Genomic DNA, 17,324 nt, shown 5'->3' on the forward strand with positions numbered 1-17,324 from the left:
AAAATCGTGAGGCGTAGATTGTAATGTGGTTCTTTGGTTCGCTGCTTGCCCCCCATGTCAATACGCAGTTGCAGGTAGAAAGAGATTGACAGGTTGGTTGTAATTGGACATCGTCAAATCACTGCCAGTATAAAGTTGTGAGGCCTCGTATGGCTCGAACTTGTGGTGTTTTTTTTTTTTTTCCCCGTGTTGATAATGTACAATAGACTCAACTGTAGAATTGTAGACGTAGTTCGTAGGCTTACTGCCACCAAATATAATATCGTGTATAATAAAGTGTTAAATTGAAGGGATTTTAAGAAGTAGAGAATGTTCGTTGTACTTGTAGACGGCAGGAGAAAGATAAAGATGATTCTGGGGGTTGATTTCAGAGAATTTCTTCAGAGGGAGTGTCTCGCAAGAGCAGTACTGAGGTGAGAGTGGTTTTATGCTTGCTAACTTCACACGCTCCTTCCTGCCTCCCCTTACCGTCTCTCTTCTCTCTCCTAACCCCATCTGCCCTGTCTCTCTCATTTCCCCTGTATATGACTGGTTGTGTCACGCGTAAGGGCACGGATGTGTGGAACTTTCCAAGCCTGGGGAGTTTCCATCAGACATCACGCTGTGATGTGTGTTAAACTCCTAACTAGCGAATGTGCGAACGTTATTTCCTCTAACCCTCTCGCTTAGGCACGACTTTCTTCTAACCTCTGTCTTACATATATACGTCACTAGCCACTATGTAGTGTGTTATGACATTTTAGTGTCCTGACATACAGGCTCGAGACGAATCCTTGCGGCAGCTTGCTCATGACCTGGAGAGTATGGAATACAAGGAGCAGCACCTAACCTGCTGGCTATTCTTCTGAGGGACCAGTTCATCAATGCTCTTGTGAGTACAGAGATGCAAGAGCAAGTGAAGCAGGCACAACACAGACACATGCAAGATGCACTAGCCAGGGCTCTGGAATTTGAGTACTACGTCAGATCCAGTACATTCACTTTTCAGGCAGGTTGTAGTGCGGGATTCAAGGCAAGAAAGGGGCAGGAACATGAAGCGGAAAAATATGAAGGATGTTGCTGGTAATGTGAAAAGCCAGGACATAGGAAAGAGGACTGCTACAAGGGCAAGAGGGAACAGAAGACCAGAGGAGGTTTTGGTGCTGTGGGAAGCCAGGACACAAAAAGGAGGATTGTTAAAATGGAAGAAGAGCAACATCAGAGCAGTGCAAGGAAATCTACAACTGTAATAAAAGTGTATTGGACATGTAGTGATGTGGGACACTTCAGTTCTGAGTGTCCTAAGAAGAAAAAGGAGGACAAGAAGAAGGCTGCAGAAGACAGGAAAGAAACAGACAATGCAAGAGAACTGCGATTTGCAGTGTGCGAGTACACAGAAGAATAGACAGCAAGAGGTGTTCCCAGGTGATTGATTCAGCTTCAGAGCAGACTTTTGTGAGGCCTGATGTGTTACCTCATCTGTATCTGCTTGAGTCATCAGAACAACTGGTTGGCCTAACTGGGAACTGTGCAGAACTGAAGGGACCCTTGGAAGTCCGGATTGAAGTGCAGAGCAAGAGGCTATGCTTCCAGTTTACATAGCCGACATGGAGGATCCTTGCCTTCTTGGCCTGGACTGTCTGATTTCCATGGGATGTGAGCTGAATTTCTGCTCCATGAGACTCAAGGTCCGAGGAAAGTCGGTTCCCGTCACAGCAGTGAGACGTACCAGTTCTGGTGATGTGGTGAGGGGGCTGCGCACTACAGTGATACCCTCCAAAATCAGAACTACTTCTCCAGTGTAAGGTGAGTGGCTCTTTTGACAGCTGTCTAGGGGTGGTGAAGCCGGGTGTACAGTGCAAGACGAAGGGCGGAGTGATGGTGGGGAGAACTTTGGTGGAAACAGGTGCAGGTGAAGTGCTGGTTGTGGTGGCCAATTTCTCATGTAAGCCACAGAAGATGAACGAGGGATAACTTGTAGGACTGTGCCAGATGGTGGACCCTATGTTGTATCAGAGAAAAGCCTGTAAACGGAGTGTAGTCAAAGAGGATGGGTATCTGCCAGACCACTTGCAAGACCTGTGTTCAAGGAGTTGCCAATGCCTGGATGACTCACAAGTGCTGAAGTTGAAGCAGCCGCTCACAAAGTTTGCTGATGTCATTCCCACCGAAGACCCAGACCTGGGGTGCACTGATCTGGTGGAGCATTGTATAGATAACAGGGATCAGCCCAATTAAACAGCTAGTGCAGAGGATGATGCCAGTTCAGCGGCAAGAAATGGAGAAGTTGATGGAGTATCTCCAAAGTCAAGGAGTGAAAGAAAAGTCTAGCAGTCCTTGGGCATCAGCATTGGTTCTTGTAAGGAAGAAGGATGGCTCAATAAGGTGTTGTGTAGATTACTGAACCCTGTATGAAGTAACAGTGAAGGATGCATACCCCTTACCAAGGACTGATGACACGCTGGATGTTCTGTCAGGTGCCAAATGGTTCTTCATCCTATATATGAACGAAGGATACCACCAGGTCAAAGTTACAGAGAAGGACAAGGAGAAAACAGCCTTTTTGTATGGGCAGGGTTTATGGCAGTCTAAAGTGATGCCATTTGTCCTACAGTATGCAGTGCCCCAGCTACTTTTGAGCATCGCATTGATTGTGTACTGGAAGGCCTGCACTGGCAGAAAGCTCTCATCTATCTGGACAATGTAATTGTGTTTGGACGGACTTTCGACCAGGAGCCAGAGAGGCTGTCGGAGGTGTTTAACAGAATCCAAGCAGCACACCTCAAGCTGAACCCTAAGAAGTGCTACTTGTTTTAGAAGGAAGTTACGTACCTGGGACACATTGTAGGCGAGGGCGAGTACATACTGATCCAGAGAAGGTGGCAGCTGTGAAAAACTAGTCGGTTCCAACTTGTTTGAAGAACCTACGGGTTTCCCAGGTTTATATACCTACTACCGGTGTTTTGTCAAGGACTTTGCAATGATAGCTGCACCTCTACACAAGTTGTTGGGGAAAAGGCAGAAGTTTACCTCGACTGCAGTGACTCAGAAGGCCTTCGATGAACTGAAGCATGCATTGGCAAGCTCTCTAGTCCTGCCATACTCAGATCAGAGCCAGCCCTTCATCCTGGACTGTGATGCTAGTGACCATGGTATTTGTGGAATCCTGTCACAGAAGGATGAAAAAGAGTATGTGGTGGCGTATTACAGCAAGAAGCTCAGCCCACTGGAGCGGAACCACAGTGTGACCCATAATGAGCTCTTGGCAGCGATGAAGACCTTTGATTTCTTCTATCCCAACTTCTGTGGGTACTACTTCATTATCAGTACAGACCATTCAGCGCTCAAGTGGCTGAAGACATTAAAGAATCCGGAACGACAACTCTCACGCTAGCCTGGGAAGCTAAACCTGCACAACTATGAGGTGCAGCACCGTCCTGCACGGGTACATGGCAATGCTGACAGCCTGAGTCATCAGCCTTGTGACCCAGAGTGCTGGCAGCACAATAAAAAAGAAGATTGTAGCAACATATGCAGCCATACTGCGGTGACAGGGCCAGAGTCAGCTGAAGAAGAACGGAAGAGGATGCAGATGGAGGATGCAGATTTACAACCAGTGCTAGAGTTGCTGCAGCTGAGCACAATGCGACCATCTTGAGAAGAGGTTTCCTGGTTCAGCCCTGTGACTAAGAGCTACTGGAGTCAATGGGACCTTCTTCGTTTGAACAACGGATTGCTGGAGTGTCAGTGGGAGATATCCAATAACTTCAGCAAGTATTGGCAACTGGTGGTTCTGAAGAAAATGAGGGCGGAGATCTTGGACGAGTCTTATAACCAAATCACTAGTAGGCACCTGGGAGTGAAGAAAACTCTAAGTTAGCTGCAACAGAGGTTCTACTGGACTGACAAGCGGCAGGATGTTGAAGAGTGGTGTTGGGCCTGCAATGTATGCTGTGCCAAGAAGAGACCCAAGAAACGTGATTGCACTCCTCTTCAGCAGTACCAAGTGGGTACACCAATGAAAAGAGTCGCAGTGAACATTGCTGGGCCTCTGCCACTCACTGAAAGAAGAAACCAGTACATATGAGTCATCATGGACTACTTCACAAAGTGGCCAGAAGCCCCTGGCATCCCAGATCAAGAGGCTGCAACTGTTGCTTAGATGTTGGTTGACCAGTTCTTCTGTCATTTGGTATGCCACAAGAGCTACATACAGACCAGGGTAGAAACTTTGAGTCTGCTGTATTCCTTGAGTACTGCAAGTTACTGGGGATCAAGAAGACCAGGACAACCCCACTGAAGCCACAGTCAGATGGAATGGTGGAGAAATTCAACTGGACCCTGAGACACGTACTACGTAAAGGGACAGACGGAATGGGACCAGAAACTACTTGCATTGCTGATGGCATATCGGTCTGCATCCCACGGGTTTACTGGCTACACCCCTGCAAGACTGATGGTGGGCCACGAGTTACATTTACCCATCGTCTTGTTAATGGGAAGACCATTTGGTGGAGAGCTGCCTACATCAACTGTAAGAAACTTTGAAGTTATCAGGCGAAGTGATGAAAGTGCAAGAAGTATGATGTCAGGGCAAATGAGTTGAGCTTCAAGGATGGTGACAAAGTTTAGTTATACAATCCTCAGTGGAAGAAGGGACAGTCACCGGAACTGCAGAGCCCGTGGGACGGGTCTTACACTGTGTTGGACCTCCTATCAGATGTAACATACTGGATTCGAGGAGGCAGGAAGTCATGACCAAAGGTGGTACACGTGAATCGTCTGTGGCAGTACTATGGTCCAGGACAGTACAGCTGGGACATCTCCGAGGAATCGTGCTCTCCCACAACCGAGGATATTGAGGACCGAGGACCTGAAGTAGAAGAGGATGGTGACAGTTTCCCAAGAGAAGTGCATCAGGCAGAGGACCAAGACATTCCAGAAGGAGTGGACTGTGTGGAGGAGCAGGGACGTTGTTGGAAGCTGCATAGAAGACTTGATAAGTTGAAGGATTAATTTATGTATAATTAAATGCGTAGTTTGGATAAGGATTACGTTTGTATACATTGTGTAGTTTTGTTGGGACAACAAAGGACAAGGGAGGGGGTAGTGCTGAGAAGCAGGATATGCTGGTTAGGAAGTACTGGAAGGTTCTCAGTATTTCTCGTATTTTTTAGTTACAAGTGAGAGTTGCCAGTTATCCTGCTATTTGTGAGCAGGGGTATTTTATAAATTATGCATTAAATTTTATGCTCTTTTTCTCTATAATGTTTTTATCTATGTGATTGTGAAATAATGTAATTTTATTTCAGTTTGTATGGAAAAGCATTTAGGGTGTTATGTGATTTAAGAAAACTCTGGCATGTTTTGAGTGTCTCTGATTTGGTAACTGTAGGTGCTAGAGTAAACTAGATCCTCCACTGTTTACTTGACTGCCCTTCCACCGCCGCCCTTTGCACCACCTTAGGGTGCAGATTAGTCAGAAGAATCTCTCCCTCCGCAACAGCTGCAGAGATCATTGCCCCTACTTCTACCTCAGCCCTCCTTGACATAGTTTCAGCCTACCCACCACCTCACTAGCGCCACCCACCTCAACAAACAACACTTTCAAACCACACAAGTGGACAGTTCCACTGAACCTTACGTAAACTCATTTTGAGCCCCCCTCAACCGACTAGAAATACTCTGACGGGCCCAAAAACTGGCCCGGTCCTCCCACGGGAAGAGAATCTCAACACCAACGACAACAACTAGAAGATCTGATGAAATGCGAGCTTATATAAGGATCGGGAAGGGACTAGAGGAGCTTCAGTTCAATTTGAGTTTAGTTCAGTGTCAGTCCAGTGCTAGTGTAGATTGTATAGCTCCAGTACCCGTGAAAACAGTGAAGTGAATTTGGCAAGCATTAAGTGTAATTTTTGGAAAAAAAGACAGCGAACTTAAGAAGCCAGTGTTTATTTACAACGCCTGAGCTGATCTCGTTGTTGCACACCGAAAGGTTGACCATAAGAACAACTCACGGGGCAACGTCCCTCCTATACCTAACTATTGCTGTTGGAGCCTGTAGCAGTGTGGGACGGGGATGTAACAGTATACTTTCTTTGGACTTCACTTTTTGACTTTTACTTGCTGTACAATATTAAATTATCTATAATTTAGCTTAGTACAGAGCTTGACTAATTTTTTGATACACTTAGGTATTTGATGCAGCTGAGCAGAGCACAGTGACAGGTCTGCCCTCTCCCACGTTTCACTTTTGCGTGTGTGTGTGTGTGTGTGTGTGTGTGTGTGTGTGTGTGTGTTTTGTCCACACGTATACGTAAGGTGCATGTGCATGTATTGTCCTTGTGCAAGGATTTTGAATCAAAAGATCATATAATAATGTGTATCGTTTCTGTCTATTCATCTACCTGTGTTTGTGACTATGTATATATATCTATTTGGAGTACCATATATATATATATATATATATATATATATATATATATATATATATATATATATCGTCATCATCAGCCGTTGAGGTCCACTGCAGAACCGGCCTATCCCTCCCGAAGCAGGAACGATACTTCGTACAGCCAAAATATGTCTACCCAGTGGCTTAGGCTGTCTGGTAGAGACTGTATGTACAGTAGGATGAGAAGTGCTTGTGAGTGTAATTCTCATGTTGGAGTGGCTTTGGATGTGTGTGTAGTCTGTGAACCAAGTGTAATCGGCCCGCCTTAAGCCGAATGGGCGCAAGCATACTAGTATGTAACATTGGTTCAACCACAGCACCCTTTATGTCCGCCAAAACTGTCAGTGGCTCAGTGAACGCTTCCCAAAGTTTTTACAACTCTGGCGTGAGGCGAACCGGAGTCCACCAGCGTGGAGACACACTCTACCACTGTATGAATATGTCCATCCATCCATCCATTGCCAGACGCCATGTATCCCAAATGGGGTGGCCAACGGCTCAGAGTTAATTGTTTTACAGGGAGGGGCACTAATCCTCCACCAACCCCACGACGTAGAGATGCCAACAGCATCTGGTGTTCCCAGGCGGTCACCCATCCAAGTACTAACCAGACCCAACGTTGCTTAACTTCGCTGATCGGATGGGAAGCGGTGTACTCAACGTGGCATGGCCGTTACAGGCTATAAAAAAAGTTTCGGCACCCTTACGACACGATACATTATGATACACCACACGAAGCATTCTGAATCATCTCCTGAATTTCGGTGTGTGCTTGGTATCCATGGCCCTGTGTTGCTGGTGTGTGTTACTTCGTCCGCTAATGATGAAATCCAGTGGGAGAGTGAGAGAGGTACAGGGGTATCAACCATACCACATATTCTCGCCGTCTGTAACAGTGATCGTTGCGAAAGGTATCAGAGCAAATGGTGCCGAAAAATTTTTTAGAGGGTGTACATGTAGCATATATATATGTATGCACGTCTGTACACATACCCATACCCTTATACATGCATACCAATCCTGTACATAGAGTATGTCTATGGCTACATCTAATGGGATGTATAATAGCCCGCGCTGCTAAGAGACAAAGCGGGGATCCTCTCTTTGGCTCAGTGGTAACGTGCGCGCCTATGAAGCGCAAGGGTCTGAGATCCAATCTCGGCCAGGACAGTGTGATTAATTTAAGTTTCGGTTCGGTCATTACATTGGGTGGCAGTGTAGTGGGGTGTGAGGCGAGGCTTGGAGGGAAAGGATGTTGTTGACAGCGTCTTAAGCCTTACATCCCGGGGGTGAGCTATCCAGTGTGTGTCGGTGTATACATTTGCTCATTCCTAAACCTGTAATGATAATTACTGCAACAAATTTATACCGTGAATGTGTAATGGTATCTCTGTTCATTACTGTGCTTCTAATGATAATACTTCTATAACTTTTATGCCACAACCCTTTGCTCTCACGCGCCCTTCTTTGCTTGGCCTTCAGCAACAATGTTCCCCAGTTGTTGGGGCTTGTACTGAATGGTGATTAAAGAACCTAAAGGCCGAGGATGAGATGGAGGGATGGGGTGGAGAGGTATATGAGAGAGGGGGGTGTGAGTTGGGAGCAGGGCAGTGAAATAGCGGGGGAAAGGGCGACGTGGAGGCGATTTGTTTGTGGCCACCTCGAACGGGATTGAGGCGTCTGGCTATATATATATATATATATATATATATATATATATATATATATATATATATATATATATATATTATATATATATATATATATATATATATATATATATATATATATATATATATATAACACATATTAAAGTCTTGTTTCGTGTCATCTGTGCATATACCTGCAAAAAGTAGTACTGTATACTTAGTATTCATATCACCATGTAATGACGGAATGAAACTTAACAAATTAATCACACTGTCCCGGTTGAGATTCAATCTCAGGCCGTTGCACTTCATAGGCGTGCACGTTATCACTGAGCCAAAGAGAGAATCCCCAGTTTGGCTCTTAGCAACACGGGCTTTTATACACCCTGTTACATCACATCACGCTTTCTTCCCTTGGTGATTAATTTGGGCAATTTCGAACACACGTGGTAGTGCAGCATTGGAGGCCACCATTGGGGGCGCTGCGGACCACACTGGACAGCTCACCCCCGGGATGTAAGGCTTAAGATGCTGTCAACAACATCCTTTCCCTCCAAGCCTCGCCTCACATCCCACTACGCTGCCACCCAATGTAATGACCGAACCGAAACTTAACAAATTTATCACACTGTCCTGGCCGAGATTGGATCTCAGACCCTTGCGCTTCATAGGCGTGCACGTTACCACTGAGCCAAATAGAGGATCCCCGCTTTGTCTCTTAGCAACGCGGGCTTTTATATACCCCCTTACAACCATATTTATATTCCTTTTAATATTTTATAATTTGTATTCCTATTTAATATATATATATATATATATATATATATATATATATATATATATATATATATATATATAGATAGATAGATATAGATAGATAAAGATATAGATAGATAGATAGATATAGATATAGATAGATAGATAGATAGATAGATAGATGGATATAGATATAGATATATAGATACTTAGTTGTCATTTTGTCATTGGGTCCCTCTCCAGCATATATATTGTGTTGTAACCTCAGCTGATTGTGAACTCTATTTTTTTCAATTGTGTACAGGTTGAAAATAAATGCCAGTAATATTTCTACGCCTTACTCTGTAATATACCATTGTTTTATATATTTTTACCATGATGATGTGTGTTCTTTACGTTGATTTAGTATTTTTTTTTTCCAGTTGAACGATGACAACTGAAACTGATATATTACCAGAGTTCCTATTTATTTTGTGATATTTATCCACATTACTGAAAGGAAATGTCATATGTTTACGAGTTTTATCATAGGGTTTCTAAGGGGAGGTTGAGCGCTTTGTGAGGGGAGACGCTCACTCGCACTGGTTTGATTTCTCATGGGCAAGGTCATGTCCACCAGCCTGGAGCTTTTCTTCTCCTAGCCCCATTATGAGTTGGTGCATCGACTTCTAATCCCCTAAAAGGTATTTTGATCGTTTTAGACCTATACTAGTAATGTTTTGAAAGTGATATCTGCTCTGGAAATTGTGAGATATGAGAAGGAACACAGAGCAGCTGTGTGTGGTGGTGAAGAAACAGCTGTGTCAGCAGCTTGCCGCCCTGGTATGAGACTACACAGTCACGAGCACCAGTCTGATGCTTAAAATTGTTTTGTAATTATGAAATAAGGGTGATGAATTCTTACCTTGTACAGTATCACCCTAACAACTAAAGGTTAGGCTGGTCAAAGAGGCAGCTGCATTATCTAACTCCTTGAAATACAGATATGAAAATTTTTATTTTTCACATTTAAAGACTTCGCTGTTCTCTTCCCAGTTTTCGATTTAATACGGTTCAGGGACTTGTTCTGTACACAATATTCTGTGCGGATTTTTTTTTTTTTTTTTTTTTTTTAAATCAAAGTTCACTGCGACTAAACTATCTTATTAGCCTTGTTATTTGCTGTCACCCACTGTGTAAAGAAATAATAATGACTCCTAGATCTCTTTCGTCATTTACCTCAGTCAATGGTGCTGAGGAGGAGCCAAAACGTGTTAGTGCTGTGTACAATGGGTGGAACGAAGCATCAGCGGCGTCCACCCATAAGGCAAACTTCATCATACTTCCCACCACCTCTCCATAGTGAAGGTGACCCTGGGGAGGCGTTGTTTACCACAAGAGGGCGCCGGATATTTAATGTTTGTGTGGATAATTAACATTTGTGTGGATATTTAATGTTTGTGTGGATAATTAACATTTGTGTGGATATTTAATGTCTGCGTGGATATTGAATGTTTGTGTGGATACTTAATGTTTGTGTGGATAATTAAAGTTTGTGTGGATAATTAATATTGTGTGGATAATTAATGTTTGTGAATAATTGTTTTTGTGGATAATTAATATTGTGTGGATATTTAATATTTGTGTGGATATTTAGTGTTTGTGTGGATATTTAATGTCTGCGTGGATATTGAATGTTTGTGTGGATATTTAATGTTTGTGTGGATACTTAACATTTGTGTGGATATTTAATGTCTGTGGATAATTAACATTAGTGTGGATATTTAATGTTTATGTGGATATTTAATGTTTGTGTGGATATTTAATATTTGTGTGGATTTTTAATATTTGTGTGGATAATTAATGTTTGTGTGGATATTTAATGTTTGTGTGGATATTTAATGTTTGTGTGGCTATTTAATGTTTGTGGATATTTAATATTTGTGTGGATAATTAATACTGTGTGGATGTTTAATGTTTGTGTGGGTATTTAATATTTGTGTGGATATTTACTGTTTGTGTGGATATTTAATGTTTGTGTGGATAATTAATGTTTGTGTAATGTTTGTGTGGATATTTAATGTTTGTGTGGATATTTAATATTTGTGTGGATTTTTAATATTTGTGTGGATAATTAATGTTTGTGTGGATATTTAATGTTTGTGTGGATATTTAATGTTTGTGTGGGTATTTAATGTTTGTGTGGATATTTAATATTTGTGTGGATAATTAATACTGTGTGGATGTTTAATGTTTGTGTGGGTTTTTAATATCTGTGTGGATATTTACTGTTTGTGTGGATATTTAATGTTGGTGTGTATAATTAATGTTTGTGTAATGTTTGTGTGGATATTTAATGTTTGTGTGGATAATTAATGTTTGTGTGTGTTTTTTTTTTTATGCGAGGAAGAAGGAACCAAAGGCCATGAGCCCTCAGTAATAGTTCCCTCCAAGAGAAAAACAAAATACAATAGAGAGCCAAATTCAAGATCCGATCATTTTGAGATGCCTGGACACACTGCGTTTGAAAGACTGGAGATCATAGGAAGCAGGAAATACAGACAGAGGGAGACAGTTCCAGAGCTGACCTGTTGCATAAATGAAAGACTGGGAGTAACGGTTAATTCTTGCATTAGAGAGTTGGACAGAAAAGGGATGAGAGTTTGCTGCCAGACGGGTGCTACGCGCCCGTCGTAGAGGTGGAGGAATGCAAGCAGACAGTTCAGAGGAGCAGTGACCATTAATGTAGCGATAGAAAAGAGATAAAGATGCAACAGAGCGGCGAAGAGACAGAGGTTGAAGGGAGTCAGTAAGAGGAGGAGAGTTAATGAGACGAAAAGCCTTTGACTCCACCCTATTGAGAAGAGCTGTATGTGGGGAGCCTCCTCACACATGAGAGTTGTACTCCACACAGGGGCGGATAAAACCCCTGTATAGAGTCAACAATTGTGCAGGGGTGAAGAAAGAGCGGAGTCGGCTTAGCACACCCAATCTCTTGGAAGCAGATTTTACAAGAGATGTAATATGATTTTTCCAAGATAAGTCCCGAGTAAATGAAACCCCAAGCATGTTCAAGGATGATGCAGGATTAAGCTGAATATTATTAAACATTAGTGGGTATACCTGTGGAAGATTTTGTCAGGTTGATAGGTGTAAGAACTGAGTCTTAGATGCATTAAAGACAACCATATTATTTTTACCCCAGTCAGAGATACGAGCCAAGTCAGACATTAGGTGTGCCATAGCCTCATCCCTTGTTTGTTGAAGTAACTGTTGAGATGGGCGTTGCGGGAACCGAATGGAAAGGTGAAGGGTGGAGTCATCAGCATATGAGTGGATAGGGTTAGATGTACACCTTAGAAGATCATTGATGAATAAAAGGAAGAGAGTTGGTGATAGGACAGAGCCCTGAGGAACACCACTGTTGATAGATCTAGGAGAAGAACGATGGCCGTCTACAACAGCGGCTATAGAACGACCAGAAAGGAAACTAGCGATGAAGGCACAGACAGAAGGATAGAAACCGTAGGAGGGCAGTTTGGAAATTAAAGATTTATGCCAGACTCGATCGAAAGTCTTTGAGATGTCAAGTGCAATGGCAAAGCTTTCGCCAAAGTCCCGAAAGGGATATTTAACGTTTGTGTGGATATTTAATGTTTGTGTGGATACTGTGACACAAAAGCTTCTGTGGTGTAGCTAATTTATTCTTGAATGCTCTGTACTTAAAAAAAAAAAAAAAAAAAAAAAAAACTATATGTAACGTCAAGAAACAGCTGTTGTGTTAAAATGCTCTTATATGCTCTCAGTAACGTCACTCAGAAAACGCACACACTTTACATGCCGACTTACTAGGGCTTCAGTATTGCCGAAAATTAGTGATTTAAAATGTTTCCTAGCGTTTTCCTCGCGCGCGCTCGCGCGCGTGCGTGCGTGCGTGCGTGCGTGTGTGTGTGTGTGTGTGTGTGTGTGTGTGTGTGTGTGTGTGTGTGTGTTAAAATGTTTTGCTGTTAGAAAACCTCTCGTCGCCAATTTACTGCTTGTTGCTGTTTTTTTTTTCCCCTTATCGTCAGAAACCACAAGATTTCATGAGTGAGAATGCGGCTTTCGAAATACATCATCATTTACTTAAGTGTCTGAATTCTTGTGGCGTGTATACAGACAAAACATCGTGACCAGAATGCAAAGGTGGACCAATTACTTATTCAAACAGGCCAATTACAGCAAACGAAAGTGCCGTGGACTGTGACATCAAGCAAGACTGAAGGGGTATATATAAGAGGACTCTTGGCGGGAAAATGACAACAGGACGCGGGAACAAGAGACCACCACCATGCGCAAGACGCTGGCAATGCTGCTGCTGTGAGTAAACGTTGCCAACACTTCATCCACTCCTTCCTGCTGGTATGGGGGGGATTTTCCAAGAAGTATTACATAATCCCTCTCGGACCTCGTATTTTTTATTTGTAGGAAGAACTAGCAGCTATAGAAAGTTTCTTTAAGCTTCCCCTCATGTCCTTCCCGCCAAAACAGAAAACTATCTATCTATCTATTGCCAGACGCCTCAATCCCGTTTGGGGTGGCCACAAACAAATCGCCTCCAAGTCGCCCTGTCCCCCGCCATTCCACTGCCCTGCTCCCAACTCACACTCCCCTCTCTCATATACCTCTCCACCCCATCCCTCCATCTCATCCTCGGCCTCCCCCTCCCTCTTCCCCCCTCCACCTCACTCACATACACCCTCTTCGTCAGTCTTTCACCCTCCATCCTCTCCACATGGCCAAACCACCTCAGTGTGTTCCTCATAACGCTTCCTATCACATCCACATCCACAGCACAACGCTCCTTTATATCCTCATTCGTCAGCCTGTCTCTCCATGTGACTCCACAGGCTCCTCTTAAATAACTCATTTCCACTGCTCTCACTCTTGACTTGTGTCCTTCCAACAACGTCCAAGCTTCACGTCCATACGTTAGAGTTGGTATCACAATACTGTCATGTAGTAACTTTTTCACTTCCATGCTCACTTCCCTGTTTCTTATCACTGCTTTCAAAGAACCAGCAGCTTTTCTTCCCTGCTGTACCCTTTCAAGCACTTCACCCTCCAAACCTCCATCCTTACTCATCACACTACCCAAGTACTTAAACGTACTCACATTTTCCAATTCCTCATCATCCAACCTCGCTGTACATTCACTGACTTCACCTCTCTCAAAGACCATCACTTTACTCTTCCCTACATTCACCTTTAGATTCCGTTTCTTACAGACTCTCCCAAACTCATTCACCAAGCCTTGCAGCTCCCCTTCATCTTCACTCAACAACACAGTATCATCTGCAAACAACAGAAAACGACTTTTGATATTTACCTCGCCCGGACGGAGTTCGGCGAGGTATTGTTTTTGGTCGAGTTTGTTTTCTTTGTTAGCAACATTTCGGAAAAAAGACTGAATAAAATTACGTGAAACTTTCAGGATATGTGGGCACTGGTCCCAAAAGGAGCTGATTTAACTTGAGAGGTAATGTCTTCAAGTTTGAAAGGTGAAATGCAATTTCAAGGAGTTTCTGAGGTCGAGGTCTTGAATGTGAAATTAGTTGCGCCATTACCGTAGACTTTAATTACTAGTTTCACAGGGCAAGATGAAACGGAAGTTAGTTGCGACTTTACTGGTTTACTGACACTAAATGGCTGAGCCGAATCAGTATTTAACAGCATTAAAATAACTGCTGTCGGGTGAGGTTTGTTGAGAGAGAGAGAGAGAGAGAGAGATTCTAGTCTCCTTGTCCTTCCTGCAATCAATAATCTGAGTTACGAGAGGAAATTCATCATAAGTTTGTGAATCAGGATACCGTACTGTAAAAAAAAAAAAAAAATCATTTCTCAGGTCTAGTCACGGAAAACCTTTAGCACTTCCTCCATAGTGATTTATTTGTTTATTTATTTATTTATTTATTCTCCACTTCACGTCTCAGTATGTACGTTACCTGTGGAAGTCAAATATCGACACAGTTTTATTCATTAGTAGACTAAATCGCTAAGGGAGAGGATTTACGACATTTCAGTTTTTTATTTCAGACTAGCAGCGTTGGGAGTGATGGAGATGGACGCCAACCCCATAGGTGAGTGAGGGAATGGACTATCTATCTATCTGTCTGTCTGCCTGTATGTCTGTCTATCTGTCTGTCTATTTATCTGTTTATCTATCCGTCTATCTATCTGTCTATCTATTTATCTATCTATTGCCAGACGCCTTAATCCCGGAAAGGGTGGCCACAAATAAATCCTCTCCATGTCATTCTGTCCCCTGCTACTTGGATGTCCTCCCCCCAGCTCACACACCCCTTCCTAATATCTCTTTACTCCATCCCTCCATCTCATCCCCGGTTTCTCCCTCCTCCTTTCCCCCTCCATCTCACACAGATATACTCTTCTAGTTAATCTCTCATTCTTCCTCCATCTCATTCTCGGTCACCCCCTCCGCCTCACCCCCTCCACCTCACACACACATACTCTTCTAGTCAGTCTCTCATTCTCCCTCCATCTCATCCTTGGTCATCCCCTCCTTCTCTCCCCCTCCACCTCACACACACATACTCTTCTGGTCAGTCTTTCATTCTCCCTCCATCTCATCCTTGGTCACTCCCTCCTCCTCTCCCAATCCATCTCAATCACATTTACTCTTCTAGTCAGTCTCTCATTCTCCCTCCATCTCATTCTTGGTCACCCCCTCCTCCTCTCCCCTTCCACCTCACACACACATACTTTTCTAGTCAGTCTCTCACTCTCCCTTGACTCCACATCTTTTAACTCTACTTGCCTTTAACGGGCACATCTTGGGCGCTGTGTGAAAAACTCTCATTATTTACGTATGTAGTATAGTTATATCACCTAACCTCCATTCCTTCATCTCTTATCTGCCTCCCTTCCTTCATCTCTTATCTGCCTCCCTTCATCTCTTATCTACCTCTCTTCCTTCATCTCCTATCTACCTCTCTTCCTTCATCTATCTACCTCTCTTCCTTCATCTCTCATCTGCCTCCCTTCCTTCATCTCCTATCTACCTCTCTTCCTTCATCTCTTATCTACCTCTCTTCCTTCATCTCTTATCTACCTCTCTTCCTTCATCTCCTATCTACCTCTCTTCCTTCATCTCTTATTTACCTCTCTTCCTTCATCTCTTATCTGCCTCCCTTCCTTCATCTCTTATCTACCTTCAAGTATTTCCTCTCAACTTCGTCACTATGGTTACGTCTTACACATCTTAATCTGGCTAATACCAGAAGAATATTATTTAGACGAGGAGAGTGCCCTGGTAACTCTCTCTCTCTCTCTCTTTGTTCCCACCTGAATGGACTGCTTCTGGCTCACATTCTGTCAACCTGGCAGAAGCTAAAATATAATAAAACAGATGTTAATAACGGCAGTATAACACTCCCATATATGCTCTCACTTGGATAAAATTTCTAACAAGACATGTTGGGGTCCCTCCTGTTGTCCTCAAGAACTGTGCTTCTGTGCTTACACCCTGCTAGGTAAACTCTTTCGGCTTTGTCTGTCAACTTGTACCTTTCGTTCTTGCTGAAGTTTGCTCTTATTCAGCCAATTCCAAAGAAGGGTGACCATTCCCAACCCTCTGATAATCGCCCAATTGCTTTAACATCCTGTCTCAAAAGTTTTCGAGTCTACTCTTAACAAAAACAAATTTAAAGCATCTTTCCTATCACAACCTTCTTTCTGATCGTCAGTATGGGTTCCGTCAGGGACGCTCCACTGGCGATCTTCTCACCTACCTTTCAGACTCCTGGTCATCCTCCTTTCGGGACTTTGGCGAAAGCTTTGCCATTGCACTTGACATCTCAAAGGCTTTCGATCGAGGCTGGCATACATCTTAAATTTCCAAACTGTCTTCCTACGCTTTCTATCCATCTGTCTGTGCCTTCATCTATAGCTTCCTTTCTGGTCGTTCTGTAGCTGCTGTGTAGACGGCCATCGTTCTCCTAGAGCTGTCAATAGTGGGTGTTCCTCAGCATTCTGTCCTATCACCAACTCTTCCTTTTATTCATCAATGACCTTCTAAGCTGTACATCTAACCCTATTCACTGATACGCTGATGACTCCACCCTTCACATTTCCGTTCACTTCCCTCAGCGTCCATCTTAGCAGTTACTTCATCAGACAAGGGATGAGGCTATGACACACTTAATATCTGACTTGGCTCGTATCTCTGATTAGGGTAAAAGTAATCTTGTTTTTAATGCATCAAAAATTCAATTCTTAAATCTTTCGACCTGTCAGAATCTTCCACAAGAATATCTTCTAATTTGTAACAAAATCCAGCTCAGTCCTTCATCATCTTTGAACATACTTGGGGTTTCATTCTCCCGGGATTTATCTTGATCATTATTACCTCTCTTGCAATATCTGCTTCTAAGATACTAGGTGTGCTAAGCTGATTCCGTACCTTCTTTACCCCTGCACAGTTATTAACTTTATACACGGGTTTT

General features: G+C 43.2%; 1 non-coding gene across 1 annotated transcript; it reads right to left on the bottom strand.

Moving 5' to 3' along the window:
• Positions 1–6,995: 6,995 nt before the first annotated feature.
• LOC145403884 (5S ribosomal RNA) lies at positions 6,996–7,114 on the bottom strand. The gene has a single exon (XR_013898077.1). It is a non-coding gene; the product is annotated as a 5S ribosomal RNA (ribosomal RNA).
• Between the last annotated feature and the right edge of the window lie 10,210 nt (positions 7,115–17,324).

This window comes from Coenobita brevimanus, chromosome 61, assembly GCF_032717465.1.
Source record: "Coenobita brevimanus isolate Jiangsu-jjx chromosome 61, ASM3271746v2, whole genome shotgun sequence".
Classification (NCBI taxonomy): Eukaryota; Metazoa; Arthropoda; class Malacostraca; order Decapoda; family Coenobitidae; genus Coenobita; species Coenobita brevimanus.